Source organism: Rhinoderma darwinii, assembly GCF_050947455.1.
Source record: "Rhinoderma darwinii isolate aRhiDar2 chromosome 5 unlocalized genomic scaffold, aRhiDar2.hap1 SUPER_5_unloc_25, whole genome shotgun sequence".
NCBI classification, from domain to species: domain Eukaryota; kingdom Metazoa; phylum Chordata; class Amphibia; order Anura; family Rhinodermatidae; genus Rhinoderma; species Rhinoderma darwinii.
Window position 1 is genome coordinate 328223 of NW_027461782.1, and position 21090 is coordinate 349312.

At 47.2% G+C, this 21090-nt stretch overlaps 10 non-coding genes and 2 pseudogenes across 10 annotated transcripts; all 12 read left to right on the forward strand.

Moving 5' to 3' along the window:
• The first annotated feature begins 4803 nt into the window (after positions 1 to 4803).
• On the forward strand, positions 4804 to 5003 carry LOC142688385 (U2 spliceosomal RNA). The gene has a single exon (XR_012857494.1). It is a non-coding gene; the product is annotated as a U2 spliceosomal RNA (small nuclear RNA).
• Positions 5004 to 6304: 1301 nt separating this feature from the next.
• LOC142688180 (U2 spliceosomal RNA) lies at positions 6305 to 6495 on the forward strand. Its single transcript, XR_012857332.1, has one exon. It is a non-coding gene; the product is annotated as a U2 spliceosomal RNA (small nuclear RNA).
• A 1301-nt stretch (positions 6496 to 7796) lies between these two features.
• On the forward strand, positions 7797 to 7987 carry LOC142688181 (U2 spliceosomal RNA). The gene has a single exon (XR_012857333.1). It is a non-coding gene; the product is annotated as a U2 spliceosomal RNA (small nuclear RNA).
• Positions 7988 to 9288: 1301 nt separating this feature from the next.
• On the forward strand, positions 9289 to 9479 carry LOC142688182 (U2 spliceosomal RNA). The gene has a single exon (XR_012857334.1). It is a non-coding gene; the product is annotated as a U2 spliceosomal RNA (small nuclear RNA).
• Positions 9480 to 10780: 1301 nt separating this feature from the next.
• Positions 10781 to 10850, forward strand: LOC142688409 (U2 spliceosomal RNA; annotated as a pseudogene).
• Positions 10851 to 11640: 790 nt separating this feature from the next.
• On the forward strand, positions 11641 to 11817 carry LOC142688384 (U2 spliceosomal RNA; annotated as a pseudogene).
• A 1301-nt stretch (positions 11818 to 13118) lies between these two features.
• LOC142688183 (U2 spliceosomal RNA) lies at positions 13119 to 13309 on the forward strand. Its single transcript, XR_012857335.1, has one exon. It is a non-coding gene; the product is annotated as a U2 spliceosomal RNA (small nuclear RNA).
• Positions 13310 to 14610: 1301 nt separating this feature from the next.
• LOC142688185 (U2 spliceosomal RNA) lies at positions 14611 to 14801 on the forward strand. The gene has a single exon (XR_012857336.1). It is a non-coding gene; the product is annotated as a U2 spliceosomal RNA (small nuclear RNA).
• A 1301-nt stretch (positions 14802 to 16102) lies between these two features.
• On the forward strand, positions 16103 to 16293 carry LOC142688187 (U2 spliceosomal RNA). The gene has a single exon (XR_012857338.1). It is a non-coding gene; the product is annotated as a U2 spliceosomal RNA (small nuclear RNA).
• Positions 16294 to 17594: 1301 nt separating this feature from the next.
• Positions 17595 to 17785, forward strand: LOC142688188 (U2 spliceosomal RNA). The gene has a single exon (XR_012857339.1). It is a non-coding gene; the product is annotated as a U2 spliceosomal RNA (small nuclear RNA).
• Positions 17786 to 19086: 1301 nt separating this feature from the next.
• LOC142688189 (U2 spliceosomal RNA) lies at positions 19087 to 19277 on the forward strand. Its single transcript, XR_012857340.1, has one exon. It is a non-coding gene; the product is annotated as a U2 spliceosomal RNA (small nuclear RNA).
• Positions 19278 to 20578: 1301 nt separating this feature from the next.
• On the forward strand, positions 20579 to 20769 carry LOC142688190 (U2 spliceosomal RNA). The gene has a single exon (XR_012857341.1). It is a non-coding gene; the product is annotated as a U2 spliceosomal RNA (small nuclear RNA).
• Positions 20770 to 21090: the final 321 nt, after the last annotated feature.

The following is a 21090-nucleotide window of genomic DNA, read 5'->3' on the forward strand; positions in this document are numbered from 1 at the left end:
GTCCAGGTAATTGAACACGCTTTTGAAGTAACCAAACTCGTAGTGATTAAAATGTATTCCCCATACGTGAAAGATCAGGAAGTGGCGGCGTTTCTTGCTGCATACTTTAAGAACGTTAAGCTGCTGGGGAGAGTTATGAACGAGTGCGGTGTGTGGACCGTCAAATGGAAATTTATTGTTACGCTAATAAAGGACCCCTCCACCCAAGAAACGAAGCTACCACCTGCTCGTTTTAAACTTGGGAATGTGAATGGCGACCTCTATTTCTCAGGAATGCCAAACTTCTGCAGGGCCTGCGGTACCTATGGACATACCAGTTTTAACTGCGATGTCACCTGCAGGAACTGTGGAAGTAAACAACACACAATGAGGGAATGTACAGAAGAGAAAAAATGCAATTTTTGTCAAAAAACTGGTCATCTTTATTATGCTTGTCCACATAGGTACCGAGGCGAAGAAGATGAGCAACCCGAGGTGCCCCCACGTGCTCCACCAGCAGAGCAGTCCCGTCCTCAAGGAGGAGAGCAAGCTGTTGCGGCGAAAGAGCAGAGAGGTACCTGGGCTTCAAGGGTACGGCCAGCCGAAGCCAAAACAGGTGCCTCTCAGCCAGCGACCTCAGGGGATAAAAATGAGCCCAGCGCGAAGGAAAAACGGCAGGCCAAGAGGAAGGCAGAAAAGGAGCAGGCCATCGATGAACCTGTGGCATCCCAGACGGCTGGTTGCTCAGGCGGTGCCGGGCCTGCTCCTAATCCTGGGTCTCTAGAGACCGACTCGGAAGGAGAAGACTGGGTACAGGTGGGTCCCCGTAAAAAGGGGAAGCAAGAACGTGCCAGTAGGAGGGAGACAGGGGAGGAGCAGATGGATACGTCCGTGCGGAAAGATGTGGCTCCTCCTGGGACCCCCTCCTCGCCTGCACTGGTGAGGAGGACGGGCACTGCTCCCTCCGTATTATCGGACACCCCGCCATGCGCACAACCTCCCCCTCTAGACCGGCCTTCACGGGCCCAGGGGGGAGAGGCGGGGCCCTTGGGGGACCCACCAGACATGGACCCAGTCGGTCAACCGAGAGAGACCCAGGTGAGGCTGTGCGAGTCTGGGCTCCCCGTGTACGAGGTGAGTGTTGCTGGCTCAGCTCTCAGCGACAGTAGTTCTTCTCCTGCCTCGTCCCTCTTTTCAGTTGAGTCGGATGAGGGCGGGGCCATGAGTTCAAGTGAGGTTTCGGGTATTGCTGGTGGAGGAGCAATCTGATTTTAAGTACGCCTATTATTTATTATTTTAAAATCAGAATTTTGCTTTTACTCTCCACGATGTCTGAGCTCATGGGAATCTCCCTCAACGTGAGGGGCGCCAAGTCAAAAGTGAGAAGGGTTGCTCTCTTCAATTTTTTATCTTGCCTGGCAGCCTCTGTATTTTTCCTGCAGGAGTGCGGCATTCCCCATACAATGAGATATGAAAATTACAAAAAGGATTGGAAGTATGGTCCATCCGTCTGGTCTGGATCCAACGAGTCCAGATCAGCAGGGGTCGCCATTCTTTTTAAGGGAAACGTTTTAATTGATTTTATTCAAGAAATCTTACCAGGACGTATTTTAATGGTTAAAGCTTTTATTGATGGTGTAAAGTGGCAGTTTTTAAATTTTTACGGATCACCAGAAAAGAACGAAAGAGCGAGGATGCTGGAGATTTTACCGCTTTTTATCAACACATCTGAGCCTTTTATCCTCGCAGGTGATTTTAATTGTATCCTGAGAGGAGAACGCCGGCTTACCAACAGTACAAGTAGGAACTATGACAAGACCTCTGGACTGCTCAAGGATATCGTGACTGATTTTAAATTAAAAGACATATACAAAGAATGTAACAGGAGCAGTCCAGAGGAAGCCGGCGTTACCTGGAGCAACGCCACCTGTAGCTCCAGGATTGATTTTATCTTTTGTTCTGAAAATTTACTGCCTTTTAATTGTGAAGTTTTAACCAATGTGTTTTCAGATCACAGGCTTTTATCTTTTAAAGTAAAGCATGATCTTAATAATATTGTATGTAAAAAGTCCTGGAAGATGAATGTTTCCCTTTTAGACGATCCACAGGTTTTAGCAGATTTTATTGAATTTTACCAAGAAAGCAGGCGGGTAAGAGATACACGTACTCCCATCAGTGCATGGTGGGAGAAAATGAAAAAGAAAATTAAAGATTTTTTTATTAAGAAAAGCGTGGCGAAAGCCAAAGAGAAATACGCTTTTTTTAAAATTCTCAATACCCGTCTGCAGACCCTGTACAAAATGCAAGATCATGACATAGACGTTAAAGATGACATCACCAATTTGAAAAAGGAGATAGCCCAGTGCCTGGAGCAGAAAGGTAAAGAGATTATATTCCGTTCAAAAATACAACATGTGGAGGAGAACGAGACCTGCTCCAGGTACTTTTTTAAGAAAATAAATAACAAAAAGGCAATTATCAAAAATATAGAAGGGGTGTCAGATGTACAGGGTCTTTTAAGTAAAGTTCATGAGTTTTACACTGACCTTTTTAATGTTAAGACTGTGGATCATAATTTTATGCGTGACTCACTGAAGGAGATTACTACTGTTTTAGACCCTGTCTCCCAGAATTTTTTATTACAGGAGCTGACGGAGCAGGAGGTTTTAGAAACTGTCAAAAGTTTTAAAACAGGGAAAGTTCCCGGACCGGACGGTATACCCAGTGAGTTTTATGTAAAATTTTATGACATTTTAAAAGAGGATCTTTTTAACCTTTTTTCTGATGTTTTTAATTCCAAGATGCTGCCTAAGTCCTGGCGGAAGGGTGAGGTCTCCCTGCTGTATAAGACGGGTGACATCGCAGTTTTAAAGAATTGGAGACCAATAACCCTTCTAAATAGCGACTATAAAATTATGGCTAAAATATGTGCAAATAGATTAAAAGCCATAATACCCCACATTATACACTCTGACCAGGTGTGTGGGGTGCCAGGCCGCAGCATCTGGGATAATTTAAACCTAATAAAAGACGTGATTGAGGACACGAGGTCTAGAAAAGGTAAACTAGCCATTTTATCTATAGACTTTGAGAAGGCGTTCGACCGTGTCTCTCATTTTTATCTTTTTAAGGTTTTAGAACGTATGGGTATACCTGAAGGTTTTTTATTATCTATTAAAGCCTTTTACAGAGAATGCACCAGCAAAATTTTAGTGAATGGTTTTAAGACACAGGACATATTTTTAAACTCTGGGGTGAAGCAGGGGTGTCCCTTGTCCCCACTGCTTTTTATATGTGCATTGGAGCCTCTGTTATGCGCAATTCGCCGCGATAAGTGTATCCGTGGAGTCCCCCTGCCCGGGGGAGGCGGCGTAGAGGCCAAAGCAGTGGGGTACATGGATGATGTGGCGGTTTTATGTAGGGACGCCCTGTCGCTTCAGAGAACCCTTAGGCAAATCGAGTTTTATTGCTGTGCTTCCGGTTTTAAGGTAAACTTCAGCAAGAGTAATATTTTAAACATAGGAAGCATGGCTCTTAGAGATATACCGGTTCCTGTGTCTGATAATATTAAAATTTTAGGTGTCTCCTTCAGTGAGTACGACAATGGTTTTATCAGTTGGGACATGGTGGCGCAGAAGGTAAATCAAAAAATATGCATGTGGAACATGAGGAAGCTTACCATGGAGGGAAAAATTTTAATAATTAAAATGATAATTTTACCTTTGCTTTTATACTTAAGCATGGTTTTCCCTCCTCCCACGGTTTTATTAAGAAAAATTACTAAAGCTTGTTTTACCTTCTTTTGGAGTTCCAGAATGGAGAAACTTAAACGTGAGACGGTAATGAAAATCAAACCAAAGGGTGGCAAAGACTTTCCAGATTTTAATAGGTTTCTTTTAATCAAGTACTTTTGTTTCTGTCTTAATTCTCTTTTTAAACAACATCATTGGTCTTATTTTCTACGTTTTAATACTGGGTTTTTTATGCGAAGGATGGGGTGGTTTGAAATTGTTTTAACCTCACCTTATGCTTTTAATCTACCAGCAAATTACGTGATTTTAGAGAAAATAGTGGCCTTGTTTAATTTTAAAGGGAAAAATTTTAATGACATGATAAACAGTAAGAAACTTATAAAAGACATAAGAGGAAATGAAGTCGTCACTAATATTGAAAATTTTAATAATGAACGCTGTGCTTTTATCTTCAAAATGGTTAATGTGTTTTATCTTTTTAATACACAGATGGACCTGGCCTGGAGCTGCGTTCATCAATGTCTTCCATGCCGGGCATTCCAATTCAGGAGAGGATTCACGAGGTCTGCTATCTGTCCGAGGGAAGGCTGCCAGGCTGAGGAGACCGTGCGTCATATTTTTTGGAGTTGCGATTTTACTAAACATATTTGGATAAAGATATTCCCTCTAATGAAGAAGATGGCAGACCTAAAGGACTTGAGTTACGAAATGATTTTATATGGACTCTTTGGATGCCCAACCGCGAACCAAAAGACTATTGCATGGAAGACGATGAACTGCGTAAAAGAAGCTCTGTGGAAGGCCAGGAACATCCTGATTTTTAAGCACGATGTTTTATCTGTTGACGATGTTTTAGGTCTTTGTTTTAGCGAGATGTACATTTATTATTTATTAGATAAAAAAAGAAATGCCACCCTTTCAAATAAATGGTTTGTAAAAGAATGGAACTCCAATATATAAGAATTTGCCACCATGTCCCCTTTTATGTGTTTTTATGTAAATTGATTTTATTACTGTAATTCATTGTAAAAAAGCTGTAATTTATTGTAAATGTTTTTGAATTTTAAGTAATAAATCATTGACACCCCCGCGAGGGGGTAGCCAACTGAAAAAAAAAAATCTGTTCTTATCAGTTTAATATCTGATACGTCCCCTATCTGGGGACCATATATTAAATGGATTTTTAGAACAGGGAGATGGAAATAGAGCTTGCTCTGTCCACTCCACGCATTGACCTGGTATTGCAGTATTTCCAGGACCGGTGCACCCTTCCCTTATGTGTTGACTAAAATCAGATTCCAAAAGTGCTATTTGTGTTTGCTATTGTTTTTGTCTTTCTGATGGGATCTCCCCTTTTAATCCCATTATTTCAACACCTGTTGGACAATGCATTTGTACAGTCATGTGTGATAATGAGCTCATTTATTAAATGCAATTAATTAATACATTGCCACCTCTTGTTGTGTGTGTGTCTTCTGTGTTTCTGTGTTTCCGGCATTTCACATTGGAACAGCTCATTCACCTTCCTTGTCTTCTCTCCGCCCTCCCTCCTAGGTAGGTTAAAGAGCTGCACCTGAGCCAGCCACTGATTGATGCAGCACCACAGTCAAATAGCGGAGTGGAGTAGGGGAACAGCAAACAGCCATTAAAGCCGCCCGCCCGCCCGCCCGCCCGCCTGCCTGCCTGCCTGCCTGCCTGCCCGCCACAATGGACCTACCTGTGTACACTACATGGATGTGATGGAATGTACTGTCGTCCCTACATTTCAAGAAGAAGTAAGAATTGCAGTTGCAACAAAGCCTTGCTTGCCTACAAAGAGAGCAGCAATTTGGATTTGTTACTATGTTACCTAGAAGAATAACAAACTGTGCAAGGATGGAGGTTGTAGGAGCAAAGAGAAGTTGTCTGTAAAGTTGGTGGATGCTTATTTTCCATTTTGCAGTCCCTTGTCTCCCTCTTGTGGCCTCCTGGAGGCAAATAAATGTGCAAAAAAAAGACAGCCTGGCGGCCGGCTGTTGCAGTGTTGCCCTCTCAGGCAACACTGAGTGACTGACTGAGCCGCACCGTCTTATATAAAGTTCAGACGGAACTTTGCACGTGTCATAGTGGAGCCCTCAGGATTCCAGAGCCAGCTTTCTGACATCATAATGGGGCCTGCCTCAGAGATAAAAGCCTGGGCCCAGGCAGTGTTGGTCAGTGCTGCTCAGCAGGCAGCACCGGACTGGACTGGATTAAAGCTGATACAAGGTGTGAAGGAACAAGGGGTGGCTGTGGGCATGCACTTGCTGCCGCTGCCAGTGTTTATCTGCATGGCAGGAGGGCATTTGGGCGTTGCCAGGAAGGCGTTTTTATGTAGATTCCTCCTCTTTCAGCACTGCATTGTGGTGCAAGCAAAAGAAGCAAATCCTGTGTAGCTTCCTCTCCGGCCTTTATTCACCTCCCGCTTAGTAGCTGTAAATGTGTGTGAGCCTGCAGGGCCCCATGGAATTGCCTAGGAGTAGGCTGAATCAATCGCTGCAAGGGGTGAACAGCAGTATGGGACAGGCTCGGGCAAGGCAAGGGCCGCTCGGGTTATCGCTTCTCGGCCTTTTGGCTAAGATCAAGTGTAGTATCTGTTCTTATCAGTTTAATATCTGATACGTCCCCTATCTGGGGACCATATATTAAATGGATTTTTAGAACAGGGAGATGGAAATAGAGCTTGCTCTGTCCACTCCACGCATTGACCTGGTATTGCAGTATTTCCAGGACCGGTGCACCCTTCCCTTATGTGTTGACTAAAATCAGATTCCAAAAGTGCTATTTGTGTTTGCTATTGTTTTTGTCTTTCTGATGGGATCTCCCCTTTTAATCCCATTATTTCAACACCTGTTGGACAATGCATTTGTACAGTCATGTGTGATAATGAGCTCATTTATTAAATGCAATTAATTAATACATTGCCACCTCTTGTTGTGTGTGTGTCTTCTGTGTTTCTGTGTTTCCGGCATTTCACATTGGAACAGCTCATTCACCTTCCTTGTCTTCTCTCCGCCCTCCCTCCTAGGTAGGTTAAAGAGCTGCACCTGAGCCAGCCACTGATTGATGCAGCACCACAGTCAAATAGCGGAGTGGAGTAGGGGAACAGCAAACAGCCATTAAAGCCGCCCGCCCGCCCGCCCGCCCGCCTGCCTGCCTGCCTGCCTGCCTGCCCGCCACAATGGACCTACCTGTGTACACTACATGGATGTGATGGAATGTACTGTCGTCCCTACATTTCAAGAAGAAGTAAGAATTGCAGTTGCAACAAAGCCTTGCTTGCCTACAAAGAGAGCAGCAATTTGGATTTGTTACTATGTTACCTAGAAGAATAACAAACTGTGCAAGGATGGAGGTTGTAGGAGCAAAGAGAAGTTGTCTGTAAAGTTGGTGGATGCTTATTTTCCATTTTGCAGTCCCTTGTCTCCCTCTTGTGGCCTCCTGGAGGCAAATAAATGTGCAAAAAAAAGACAGCCTGGCGGCCGGCTGTTGCAGTGTTGCCCTCTCAGGCAACACTGAGTGACTGACTGAGCCGCACCGTCTTATATAAAGTTCAGACGGAACTTTGCACGTGTCATAGTGGAGCCCTCAGGATTCCAGAGCCAGCTTTCTGACATCATAATGGGGCCTGCCTCAGAGATAAAAGCCTGGGCCCAGGCAGTGTTGGTCAGTGCTGCTCAGCAGGCAGCACCGGACTGGACTGGATTAAAGCTGATACAAGGTGTGAAGGAACAAGGGGTGGCTGTGGGCATGCACTTGCTGCCGCTGCCAGTGTTTATCTGCATGGCAGGAGGGCATTTGGGCGTTGCCAGGAAGGCGTTTTTATGTAGATTCCTCCTCTTTCAGCACTGCATTGTGGTGCAAGCAAAAGAAGCAAATCCTGTGTAGCTTCCTCTCCGGCCTTTATTCACCTCCCGCTTAGTAGCTGTAAATGTGTGTGAGCCTGCAGGGCCCCATGGAATTGCCTAGGAGTAGGCTGAATCAATCGCTGCAAGGGGTGAACAGCAGTATGGGACAGGCTCGGGCAAGGCAAGGGCCGCTCGGGTTATCGCTTCTCGGCCTTTTGGCTAAGATCAAGTGTAGTATCTGTTCTTATCAGTTTAATATCTGATACGTCCCCTATCTGGGGACCATATATTAAATGGATTTTTAGAACAGGGAGATGGAAATAGAGCTTGCTCTGTCCACTCCACGCATTGACCTGGTATTGCAGTATTTCCAGGACCGGTGCACCCTTCCCTTATGTGTTGACTAAAATCAGATTCCAAAAGTGCTATTTGTGTTTGCTATTGTTTTTGTCTTTCTGATGGGATCTCCCCTTTTAATCCCATTATTTCAACACCTGTTGGACAATGCATTTGTACAGTCATGTGTGATAATGAGCTCATTTATTAAATGCAATTAATTAATACATTGCCACCTCTTGTTGTGTGTGTGTCTTCTGTGTTTCTGTGTTTCCGGCATTTCACATTGGAACAGCTCATTCACCTTCCTTGTCTTCTCTCCGCCCTCCCTCCTAGGTAGGTTAAAGAGCTGCACCTGAGCCAGCCACTGATTGATGCAGCACCACAGTCAAATAGCGGAGTGGAGTAGGGGAACAGCAAACAGCCATTAAAGCCGCCCGCCCGCCCGCCCGCCCGCCTGCCTGCCTGCCTGCCTGCCTGCCCGCCACAATGGACCTACCTGTGTACACTACATGGATGTGATGGAATGTACTGTCGTCCCTACATTTCAAGAAGAAGTAAGAATTGCAGTTGCAACAAAGCCTTGCTTGCCTACAAAGAGAGCAGCAATTTGGATTTGTTACTATGTTACCTAGAAGAATAACAAACTGTGCAAGGATGGAGGTTGTAGGAGCAAAGAGAAGTTGTCTGTAAAGTTGGTGGATGCTTATTTTCCATTTTGCAGTCCCTTGTCTCCCTCTTGTGGCCTCCTGGAGGCAAATAAATGTGCAAAAAAAAGACAGCCTGGCGGCCGGCTGTTGCAGTGTTGCCCTCTCAGGCAACACTGAGTGACTGACTGAGCCGCACCGTCTTATATAAAGTTCAGACGGAACTTTGCACGTGTCATAGTGGAGCCCTCAGGATTCCAGAGCCAGCTTTCTGACATCATAATGGGGCCTGCCTCAGAGATAAAAGCCTGGGCCCAGGCAGTGTTGGTCAGTGCTGCTCAGCAGGCAGCACCGGACTGGACTGGATTAAAGCTGATACAAGGTGTGAAGGAACAAGGGGTGGCTGTGGGCATGCACTTGCTGCCGCTGCCAGTGTTTATCTGCATGGCAGGAGGGCATTTGGGCGTTGCCAGGAAGGCGTTTTTATGTAGATTCCTCCTCTTTCAGCACTGCATTGTGGTGCAAGCAAAAGAAGCAAATCCTGTGTAGCTTCCTCTCCGGCCTTTATTCACCTCCCGCTTAGTAGCTGTAAATGTGTGTGAGCCTGCAGGGCCCCATGGAATTGCCTAGGAGTAGGCTGAATCAATCGCTGCAAGGGGTGAACAGCAGTATGGGACAGGCTCGGGCAAGGCAAGGGCCGCTCGGGTTATCGCTTCTCGGCCTTTTGGCTAAGATCAAGTGTAGTATCTGTTCTTATCAGTTTAATATCTGATACGTCCCCTATCTGGGGACCATATATTAAATGGATTTTTAGAACAGGGAGATGGAAATAGAGCTTGCTCTGTCCACTCCACGCATTGACCTGGTATTGCAGTATTTCCAGGACCGGTGCACCCTTCCCTTATGTGTTGACTAAAATCAGATTCCAAAAGTGCTATTTGTGTTTGCTATTGTTTTTGTCTTTCTGATGGGATCTCCCCTTTTAATCCCATTATTTCAACACCTGTTGGACAATGCATTTGTACAGTCATGTGTGATAATGAGCTCATTTATTAAATGCAATTAATTAATACATTGCCACCTCTTGTTGTGTGTGTGTCTTCTGTGTTTCTGTGTTTCCGGCATTTCACATTGGAACAGCTCATTCACCTTCCTTGTCTTCTCTCCGCCCTCCCTCCTAGGTAGGTTAAAGAGCTGCACCTGAGCCAGCCACTGATTGATGCAGCACCACAGTCAAATAGCGGAGTGGAGTAGGGGAACAGCAAACAGCCATTAAAGCCGCCCGCCCGCCCGCCCGCCCGCCTGCCTGCCTGCCTGCCTGCCTGCCCGCCACAATGGACCTACCTGTGTACACTACATGGATGTGATGGAATGTACTGTCGTCCCTACATTTCAAGAAGAAGTAAGAATTGCAGTTGCAACAAAGCCTTGCTTGCCTACAAAGAGAGCAGCAATTTGGATTTGTTACTATGTTACCTAGAAGAATAACAAACTGTGCAAGGATGGAGGTTGTAGGAGCAAAGAGAAGTTGTCTGTAAAGTTGGTGGATGCTTATTTTCCATTTTGCAGTCCCTTGTCTCCCTCTTGTGGCCTCCTGGAGGCAAATAAATGTGCAAAAAAAAGACAGCCTGGCGGCCGGCTGTTGCAGTGTTGCCCTCTCAGGCAACACTGAGTGACTGACTGAGCCGCACCGTCTTATATAAAGTTCAGACGGAACTTTGCACGTGTCATAGTGGAGCCCTCAGGATTCCAGAGCCAGCTTTCTGACATCATAATGGGGCCTGCCTCAGAGATAAAAGCCTGGGCCCAGGCAGTGTTGGTCAGTGCTGCTCAGCAGGCAGCACCGGACTGGACTGGATTAAAGCTGATACAAGGTGTGAAGGAACAAGGGGTGGCTGTGGGCATGCACTTGCTGCCGCTGCCAGTGTTTATCTGCATGGCAGGAGGGCATTTGGGCGTTGCCAGGAAGGCGTTTTTATGTAGATTCCTCCTCTTTCAGCACTGCATTGTGGTGCAAGCAAAAGAAGCAAATCCTGTGTAGCTTCCTCTCCGGCCTTTATTCACCTCCCGCTTAGTAGCTGTAAATGTGTGTGAGCCTGCAGGGCCCCATGGAATTGCCTAGGAGTAGGCTGAATCAATCGCTGCAAGGGGTGAACAGCAGTATGGGACAGGCTCGGGCAAGGCAAGGGCCGCTCGGGTTATCGCTTCTCGGCCTTTTGGCTAAGATCAAGTGTAGTACCTGCTCAAGCTGAGGTTAGTAATCATCCCTGCCGGTGGTACGTGGGCCATCGTAGGGGGATGACAGAACGCCGAGGTGAGGGCAGGGAACCACAACGGTCATCGCTCTGGTGTACGCATTTGGTTTAAAGGTACCATTTGTAGGTGACCAGGCGACCGCCGGATCGAGGTCAGGAGGTCGGGTAGTTTGAAAGCCCGAGTTGCTATGTGCCCCAGGGCTGGTGACCCTGGGGTGCCCTAACTCACTGGGGGTGGGATCCCACTGAGTGAAGGCACACTTGCACGCACTCTTCTTTCACACTTTTAAGCACACACCTTTATTCTCCCGGCCTTCTGGCTGGGAGATGAGGAATTTTTATATACCTGGCGGATGTCCAGGCTGTATCACAGCGCACATCCACTTATTTAATTTTGTTTTTCACTGTGTGTTTGTCACGTTTGTCACAAGGATTTTGGGATGCGGTGCCCTTTTGGGACCCTCCTGAGGTCTAGGGGGAAAATGTGTGGCCTTCTGGTTCCTTTTTCCCCTGCAACCCGGCCTCCCTTCTTCGGAGGGGAGGTGCAACTAGGATGCAGGCTCCTAGGTGGACACTGGGGTGGCAGCCCAGGTAGAAGCCTAGGAGTGTGTTTGGGTCTCCCTAAGCTTCGGCGAGGGGGGACCATCGATCCTTGATCCTCTAGGCCTATGGTTTGGAGGGTCAGGGAATGGTTATGCGGGGCCTCTCTCTTTTAAGAGAAGGGCTGCGATAGACCGCATCCTTGTGCACTTTTTGTGTGGCACCTCTGCACTTTTTATGCACTTGGGTGATAGAAAGCACGACTCGGGCTTTAAAAAAAAAAAAAAAATCTGTTCTTATCAGTTTAATATCTGATACGTCCCCTATCTGGGGACCATATATTAAATGGATTTTTAGAACAGGGAGATGGAAATAGAGCTTGCTCTGTCCACTCCACGCATTGACCTGGTATTGCAGTATTTCCAGGACCGGTGCACCCTTCCCTTATGTGTTGACTAAAATCAGATTCCAAAAGTGCTATTTGTGTTTGCTATTGTTTTTGTCTTTCTGATGGGATCTCCCCTTTTAATCCCATTATTTCAACACCTGTTGGACAATGCATTTGTACAGTCATGTGTGATAATGAGCTCATTTATTAAATGCAATTAATTAATACATTGCCACCTCTTGTTGTGTGTGTGTCTTCTGTGTTTCTGTGTTTCCGGCATTTCACATTGGAACAGCTCATTCACCTTCCTTGTCTTCTCTCCGCCCTCCCTCCTAGGTAGGTTAAAGAGCTGCACCTGAGCCAGCCACTGATTGATGCAGCACCACAGTCAAATAGCGGAGTGGAGTAGGGGAACAGCAAACAGCCATTAAAGCCGCCCGCCCGCCCGCCCGCCCGCCTGCCTGCCTGCCTGCCTGCCTGCCCGCCACAATGGACCTACCTGTGTACACTACATGGATGTGATGGAATGTACTGTCGTCCCTACATTTCAAGAAGAAGTAAGAATTGCAGTTGCAACAAAGCCTTGCTTGCCTACAAAGAGAGCAGCAATTTGGATTTGTTACTATGTTACCTAGAAGAATAACAAACTGTGCAAGGATGGAGGTTGTAGGAGCAAAGAGAAGTTGTCTGTAAAGTTGGTGGATGCTTATTTTCCATTTTGCAGTCCCTTGTCTCCCTCTTGTGGCCTCCTGGAGGCAAATAAATGTGCAAAAAAAAGACAGCCTGGCGGCCGGCTGTTGCAGTGTTGCCCTCTCAGGCAACACTGAGTGACTGACTGAGCCGCACCGTCTTATATAAAGTTCAGACGGAACTTTGCACGTGTCATAGTGGAGCCCTCAGGATTCCAGAGCCAGCTTTCTGACATCATAATGGGGCCTGCCTCAGAGATAAAAGCCTGGGCCCAGGCAGTGTTGGTCAGTGCTGCTCAGCAGGCAGCACCGGACTGGACTGGATTAAAGCTGATACAAGGTGTGAAGGAACAAGGGGTGGCTGTGGGCATGCACTTGCTGCCGCTGCCAGTGTTTATCTGCATGGCAGGAGGGCATTTGGGCGTTGCCAGGAAGGCGTTTTTATGTAGATTCCTCCTCTTTCAGCACTGCATTGTGGTGCAAGCAAAAGAAGCAAATCCTGTGTAGCTTCCTCTCCGGCCTTTATTCACCTCCCGCTTAGTAGCTGTAAATGTGTGTGAGCCTGCAGGGCCCCATGGAATTGCCTAGGAGTAGGCTGAATCAATCGCTGCAAGGGGTGAACAGCAGTATGGGACAGGCTCGGGCAAGGCAAGGGCCGCTCGGGTTATCGCTTCTCGGCCTTTTGGCTAAGATCAAGTGTAGTATCTGTTCTTATCAGTTTAATATCTGATACGTCCCCTATCTGGGGACCATATATTAAATGGATTTTTAGAACAGGGAGATGGAAATAGAGCTTGCTCTGTCCACTCCACGCATTGACCTGGTATTGCAGTATTTCCAGGACCGGTGCACCCTTCCCTTATGTGTTGACTAAAATCAGATTCCAAAAGTGCTATTTGTGTTTGCTATTGTTTTTGTCTTTCTGATGGGATCTCCCCTTTTAATCCCATTATTTCAACACCTGTTGGACAATGCATTTGTACAGTCATGTGTGATAATGAGCTCATTTATTAAATGCAATTAATTAATACATTGCCACCTCTTGTTGTGTGTGTGTCTTCTGTGTTTCTGTGTTTCCGGCATTTCACATTGGAACAGCTCATTCACCTTCCTTGTCTTCTCTCCGCCCTCCCTCCTAGGTAGGTTAAAGAGCTGCACCTGAGCCAGCCACTGATTGATGCAGCACCACAGTCAAATAGCGGAGTGGAGTAGGGGAACAGCAAACAGCCATTAAAGCCGCCCGCCCGCCCGCCCGCCCGCCTGCCTGCCTGCCTGCCTGCCTGCCCGCCACAATGGACCTACCTGTGTACACTACATGGATGTGATGGAATGTACTGTCGTCCCTACATTTCAAGAAGAAGTAAGAATTGCAGTTGCAACAAAGCCTTGCTTGCCTACAAAGAGAGCAGCAATTTGGATTTGTTACTATGTTACCTAGAAGAATAACAAACTGTGCAAGGATGGAGGTTGTAGGAGCAAAGAGAAGTTGTCTGTAAAGTTGGTGGATGCTTATTTTCCATTTTGCAGTCCCTTGTCTCCCTCTTGTGGCCTCCTGGAGGCAAATAAATGTGCAAAAAAAAGACAGCCTGGCGGCCGGCTGTTGCAGTGTTGCCCTCTCAGGCAACACTGAGTGACTGACTGAGCCGCACCGTCTTATATAAAGTTCAGACGGAACTTTGCACGTGTCATAGTGGAGCCCTCAGGATTCCAGAGCCAGCTTTCTGACATCATAATGGGGCCTGCCTCAGAGATAAAAGCCTGGGCCCAGGCAGTGTTGGTCAGTGCTGCTCAGCAGGCAGCACCGGACTGGACTGGATTAAAGCTGATACAAGGTGTGAAGGAACAAGGGGTGGCTGTGGGCATGCACTTGCTGCCGCTGCCAGTGTTTATCTGCATGGCAGGAGGGCATTTGGGCGTTGCCAGGAAGGCGTTTTTATGTAGATTCCTCCTCTTTCAGCACTGCATTGTGGTGCAAGCAAAAGAAGCAAATCCTGTGTAGCTTCCTCTCCGGCCTTTATTCACCTCCCGCTTAGTAGCTGTAAATGTGTGTGAGCCTGCAGGGCCCCATGGAATTGCCTAGGAGTAGGCTGAATCAATCGCTGCAAGGGGTGAACAGCAGTATGGGACAGGCTCGGGCAAGGCAAGGGCCGCTCGGGTTATCGCTTCTCGGCCTTTTGGCTAAGATCAAGTGTAGTATCTGTTCTTATCAGTTTAATATCTGATACGTCCCCTATCTGGGGACCATATATTAAATGGATTTTTAGAACAGGGAGATGGAAATAGAGCTTGCTCTGTCCACTCCACGCATTGACCTGGTATTGCAGTATTTCCAGGACCGGTGCACCCTTCCCTTATGTGTTGACTAAAATCAGATTCCAAAAGTGCTATTTGTGTTTGCTATTGTTTTTGTCTTTCTGATGGGATCTCCCCTTTTAATCCCATTATTTCAACACCTGTTGGACAATGCATTTGTACAGTCATGTGTGATAATGAGCTCATTTATTAAATGCAATTAATTAATACATTGCCACCTCTTGTTGTGTGTGTGTCTTCTGTGTTTCTGTGTTTCCGGCATTTCACATTGGAACAGCTCATTCACCTTCCTTGTCTTCTCTCCGCCCTCCCTCCTAGGTAGGTTAAAGAGCTGCACCTGAGCCAGCCACTGATTGATGCAGCACCACAGTCAAATAGCGGAGTGGAGTAGGGGAACAGCAAACAGCCATTAAAGCCGCCCGCCCGCCCGCCCGCCCGCCTGCCTGCCTGCCTGCCTGCCTGCCCGCCACAATGGACCTACCTGTGTACACTACATGGATGTGATGGAATGTACTGTCGTCCCTACATTTCAAGAAGAAGTAAGAATTGCAGTTGCAACAAAGCCTTGCTTGCCTACAAAGAGAGCAGCAATTTGGATTTGTTACTATGTTACCTAGAAGAATAACAAACTGTGCAAGGATGGAGGTTGTAGGAGCAAAGAGAAGTTGTCTGTAAAGTTGGTGGATGCTTATTTTCCATTTTGCAGTCCCTTGTCTCCCTCTTGTGGCCTCCTGGAGGCAAATAAATGTGCAAAAAAAAGACAGCCTGGCGGCCGGCTGTTGCAGTGTTGCCCTCTCAGGCAACACTGAGTGACTGACTGAGCCGCACCGTCTTATATAAAGTTCAGACGGAACTTTGCACGTGTCATAGTGGAGCCCTCAGGATTCCAGAGCCAGCTTTCTGACATCATAATGGGGCCTGCCTCAGAGATAAAAGCCTGGGCCCAGGCAGTGTTGGTCAGTGCTGCTCAGCAGGCAGCACCGGACTGGACTGGATTAAAGCTGATACAAGGTGTGAAGGAACAAGGGGTGGCTGTGGGCATGCACTTGCTGCCGCTGCCAGTGTTTATCTGCATGGCAGGAGGGCATTTGGGCGTTGCCAGGAAGGCGTTTTTATGTAGATTCCTCCTCTTTCAGCACTGCATTGTGGTGCAAGCAAAAGAAGCAAATCCTGTGTAGCTTCCTCTCCGGCCTTTATTCACCTCCCGCTTAGTAGCTGTAAATGTGTGTGAGCCTGCAGGGCCCCATGGAATTGCCTAGGAGTAGGCTGAATCAATCGCTGCAAGGGGTGAACAGCAGTATGGGACAGGCTCGGGCAAGGCAAGGGCCGCTCGGGTTATCGCTTCTCGGCCTTTTGGCTAAGATCAAGTGTAGTATCTGTTCTTATCAGTTTAATATCTGATACGTCCCCTATCTGGGGACCATATATTAAATGGATTTTTAGAACAGGGAGATGGAAATAGAGCTTGCTCTGTCCACTCCACGCATTGACCTGGTATTGCAGTATTTCCAGGACCGGTGCACCCTTCCCTTATGTGTTGACTAAAATCAGATTCCAAAAGTGCTATTTGTGTTTGCTATTGTTTTTGTCTTTCTGATGGGATCTCCCCTTTTAATCCCATTATTTCAACACCTGTTGGACAATGCATTTGTACAGTCATGTGTGATAATGAGCTCATTTATTAAATGCAATTAATTAATACATTGCCACCTCTTGTTGTGTGTGTGTCTTCTGTGTTTCTGTGTTTCCGGCATTTCACATTGGAACAGCTCATTCACCTTCCTTGTCTTCTCTCCGCCCTCCCTCCTAGGTAGGTTAAAGAGCTGCACCTGAGCCAGCCACTGATTGATGCAGCACCACAGTCAAATAGCGGAGTGGAGTAGGGGAACAGCAAACAGCCATTAAAGCCGCCCGCCCGCCCGCCCGCCCGCCTGCCTGCCTGCCTGCCTGCCTGCCCGCCACAATGGACCTACCTGTGTACACTACATGGATGTGATGGAATGTACTGTCGTCCCTACATTTCAAGAAGAAGTAAGAATTGCAGTTGCAACAAAGCCTTGCTTGCCTACAAAGAGAGCAGCAATTTGGATTTGTTACTATGTTACCTAGAAGAATAACAAACTGTGCAAGGATGGAGGTTGTAGGAGCAAAGAGAAGTTGTCTGTAAAGTTGGTGGATGCTTATTTTCCATTTTGCAGTCCCTTGTCTCCCTCTTGTGGCCTCCTGGAGGCAAATAAATGTGCAAAAAAAAGACAGCCTGGCGGCCGGCTGTTGCAGTGTTGCCCTCTCAGGCAACACTGAGTGACTGACTGAGCCGCACCGTCTTATATAAAGTTCAGACGGAACTTTGCACGTGTCATAGTGGAGCCCTCAGGATTCCAGAGCCAGCTTTCTGACATCATAATGGGGCCTGCCTCAGAGATAAAAGCCTGGGCCCAGGCAGTGTTGGTCAGTGCTGCTCAGCAGGCAGCACCGGACTGGACTGGATTAAAGCTGATACAAGGTGTGAAGGAACAAGGGGTGGCTGTGGGCATGCACTTGCTGCCGCTGCCAGTGTTTATCTGCATGGCAGGAGGGCATTTGGGCGTTGCCAGGAAGGCGTTTTTATGTAGATTCCTCCTCTTTCAGCACTGCATTGTGGTGCAAGCAAAAGAAGCAAATCCTGTGTAGCTTCCTCTCCGGCCTTTATTCACCTCCCGCTTAGTAGCTGTAAATGTGTGTGAGCCTGCAGGGCCCCATGGAATTGCCTAGGAGTAGGCTGAATCAATCGCTGCAAGGGGTGAACAGCAGTATGGGACAGGCTCGGGCAAGGCAAGGGCCGCTCGGGTTATCGCTTCTCGGCCTTTTGGCTAAGATCAAGTGTAGTATCTGTTCTTATCAGTTTAATATCTGATACGTCCCCTATCTGGGGACCATATATTAAATGGATTTTTAGAACAGGGAGATGGAAATAGAGCTTGCTCTGTCCACTCCACGCATTGACCTGGTATTGCAGTATTTCCAGGACCGGTGCACCCTTCCCTTATGTGTTGACTAAAATCAGATTCCAAAAGTGCTATTTGTGTTTGCTATTGTTTTTGTCTTTCTGATGGGATCTCCCCTTTTAATCCCATTATTTCAACACCTGTTGGACAATGCATTTGTACAGTCATGTGTGATAATGAGCTCATTTATTAAATGCAATTAATTAATACATTGCCACCTCTTGTTGTGTGTGTGTCTTCTGTGTTTCTGTGTTTCCGGCATTTCACATTGGAACAGCTCATTCACCTTCCTTGTCTTCTCTCCGCCCTCCCTCCTAGGTAGGTTAAAGAGCTGCACCTGAGCCAGCCACTGATTGATGCAGCACCACAGTCAAATAGCGGAGTGGAGTAGGGGAACAGCAAACAGCCATTAAAGCCGCCCGCCCGCCCGCCCGCCCGCCTGCCTGCCTGCCTGCCTGCCTGCCCGCCACAATGGACCTACCTGTGTACACTACATGGATGTGATGGAATGTACTGTCGTCCCTACATTTCAAGAAGAAGTAAGAATTGCAGTTGCAACAAAGCCTTGCTTGCCTACAAAGAGAGCAGCAATTTGGATTTGTTACTATGTTACCTAGAAGAATAACAAACTGTGCAAGGATGGAGGTTGTAGGAGCAAAGAGAAGTTGTCTGTAAAGTTGGTGGATGCTTATTTTCCATTTTGCAGTCCCTTGTCTCCCTCTTGTGGCCTCCTGGAGGCAAATAAATGTGCAAAAAAAAGACAGCCTGGCGGCCGGCTGTTGCAGTGTTGCCCTCTCAGGCAACACTGAGTGACTGACTGAGCCGCACCGTCTTATATAAAGTTCAGACGGAACTTTGCACGTGTCATAGTGGAGCCCTCAGGATTCCAGAGCCAGCTTTCTGACATCATAATGGGGCCTGCCTCAGAGATAAAAGCCTGGGCCCAGGCAGTGTTGGTCAGTGCTGCTCAGCAGGCAGCACCGGACTGGACTGGATTAAAGCTGATACAAGGTGTGAAGGAACAAGGGGTGGCTGTGGGCATGCACTTGCTGCCGCTGCCAGTGTTTATCTGCATGGCAGGAGGGCATTTGGGCGTTGCCAGGAAGGCGTTTTTATGTAGATTCCTCCTCTTTCAGCACTGCATTGTGGTGCAAGCAAAAGAAGCAAATCCTGTGTAGCTTCCTCTCCGGCCTTTATTCACCTCCCGCTTAGTAGCTGTAAATGTGTGTGAGCCTGCAGGGCCCCATGGAATTGCCTAGGAGTAGGCTGAATCAATCGCTGCAAGGGGTGAACAGCAGTATGGGACAGGCTCGGGCAAGGCAAGGGCCGCTCGGGTTATCGCTTCTCGGCCTTTTGGCTAAGATCAAGTGTAGTATCTGTTCTTATCAGTTTAATATCTGATACGTCCCCTATCTGGGGACCATATATTAAATGGATTTTTAGAACAGGGAGATGGAAATAGAGCTTGCTCTGTCCACTCCACGCATTGACCTGGTATTGCAGTATTTCCAGGACCGGTGCACCCTTCCCTTATGTGTTGACTAAAATCAGATTCCAAAAGTGCTATTTGTGTTTGCTATTGTTTTTGTCTTTCTGATGGGATCTCCCCTTTTAATCCCATTATTTCAACACCTGTTGGACAATGCATTTGTACAGTCATGTGTGATAATGAGCTCATTTATTAAATGCAATTAATTAATACATTGCCACCTCTTGTTGTGTGTGTGTCTTCTGTGTTTCTGTGTTTCCGGCATTTCACATTGGAACAGCTCATTCACCTTCCTTGTCTTCTCTCCGCCCTCCCTCCTAGGTAGGTTAAAGAGCTGCACCTGAGCCAGCCACTGATTGATGCAGCACCACAGTCAAATAGCGGAGTGGAGTAGGGGAACAGCAAACAGCCATTAAAGCCGCCCGCCCGCCCGCCCGCCCGCCTGCCTGCCTGCCTGCCTGCCTGCCCGCCACAATGGACCTACCTGTGTACACTACATGGATGTGATGGAATGTACTGTCGTCCCTACATTTCAAGAAGAAGTAAGAATTGCAGTTGCAACAAAGCCTTGCTTGCCTACAAAGAGAGCAGCAATTTGGATTTGTTACTATGTTACCTAGAAGAATAACAAACTGTGCAAGGATGGAGGTTGTAGGAGCAAAGAGAAGTTGTCTGTAAAGTTGGTGGATGCTTATTTTCCATTTTGCAGTCCCTTGTCTCCCTCTTGTGGCCTCCTGGAGGCAAATAAATGTGCAAAAAAAAGACAGCCTGGCGGCCGGCTGTTGCAGTGTTGCCCTCTCAGGCAACACTGAGTGACTGACTGAGCCGCACCGTCTTATATAAAGTTCAGACGGAACTTTGCACGTGTCATAGTGGAGCCCTCAGGATTCCAGAGCCAGCTTTCTGACATCATAATGGGGCCTGCCTCAGAGATAAAAGCCTGGGCCCAGGCAGTGTTGGTCAGTGCTGCTCAGCAGGCAGCACCGGACTGGACTGGATTAAAGCTGATACAAGGTGTGAAGGAACAAGGGGTGGCTGTGGGCATGCACTTGCTGCCGCTGCCAGTGTTTATCTGCATGGCAGGAGGGCATTTGGGCGTTGCCAGGAAGGCGTTTTTATGTAGATTCCTCCTCTTTCAGCACTGCATTGTGGTGCAAGCAAAAGAAGCAAATCCTGTGTAGCTTCCTCTCCGGCCTTTATTCACCTCCCGCTTAGTAGCTGTAAATGTGTGTGAGCCTGCAGGGCCCCATGGAATTGCCTAGGAGTAGGCTGAATCAATCGCTGCAAGGGGTGAACAGCAGTATGGGACAGGCTCGGGCAAGGCAAGGGCCGCTCGGGTTATCGCTTCTCGGCCTTTTGGCTAAGATCAAGTGTAGTATCTGTTCTTATCAGTTTAATATCTGATACGTCCCCTATCTGGGGACCATATATTAAATGGATTTTTAGAACAGGGAGATGGAAATAGAGCTTGCTCTGTCCACTCCACGCATTGACCTGGTATTGCAGTATTTCCAGGACCGGTGCACCCTTCCCTTATGTGTTGACTAAAATCAGATTCCAAAAGTGCTATTTGTGTTTGCTATTGTTTTTGTCTTTCTGATGGGATCTCCCCTTTTAATCCCATTATTTCAACACCTGTTGGACAATGCATTTGTACAGTCATGTGTGATAATGAGCTCATTTATTAAATGCAATTAATTAATACATTGCCACCTCTTGTTGTGTGTGTGTCTTCTGTGTTTCTGTGTTTCCGGCATTTCACATTGGAACAGCTCATTCACCTTCCTTGTCTTCTCTCCGCCCTCCCTCCTAGGTAGGTTAAAGAGCTGCACCTGAGCCAGCCACTGATTGA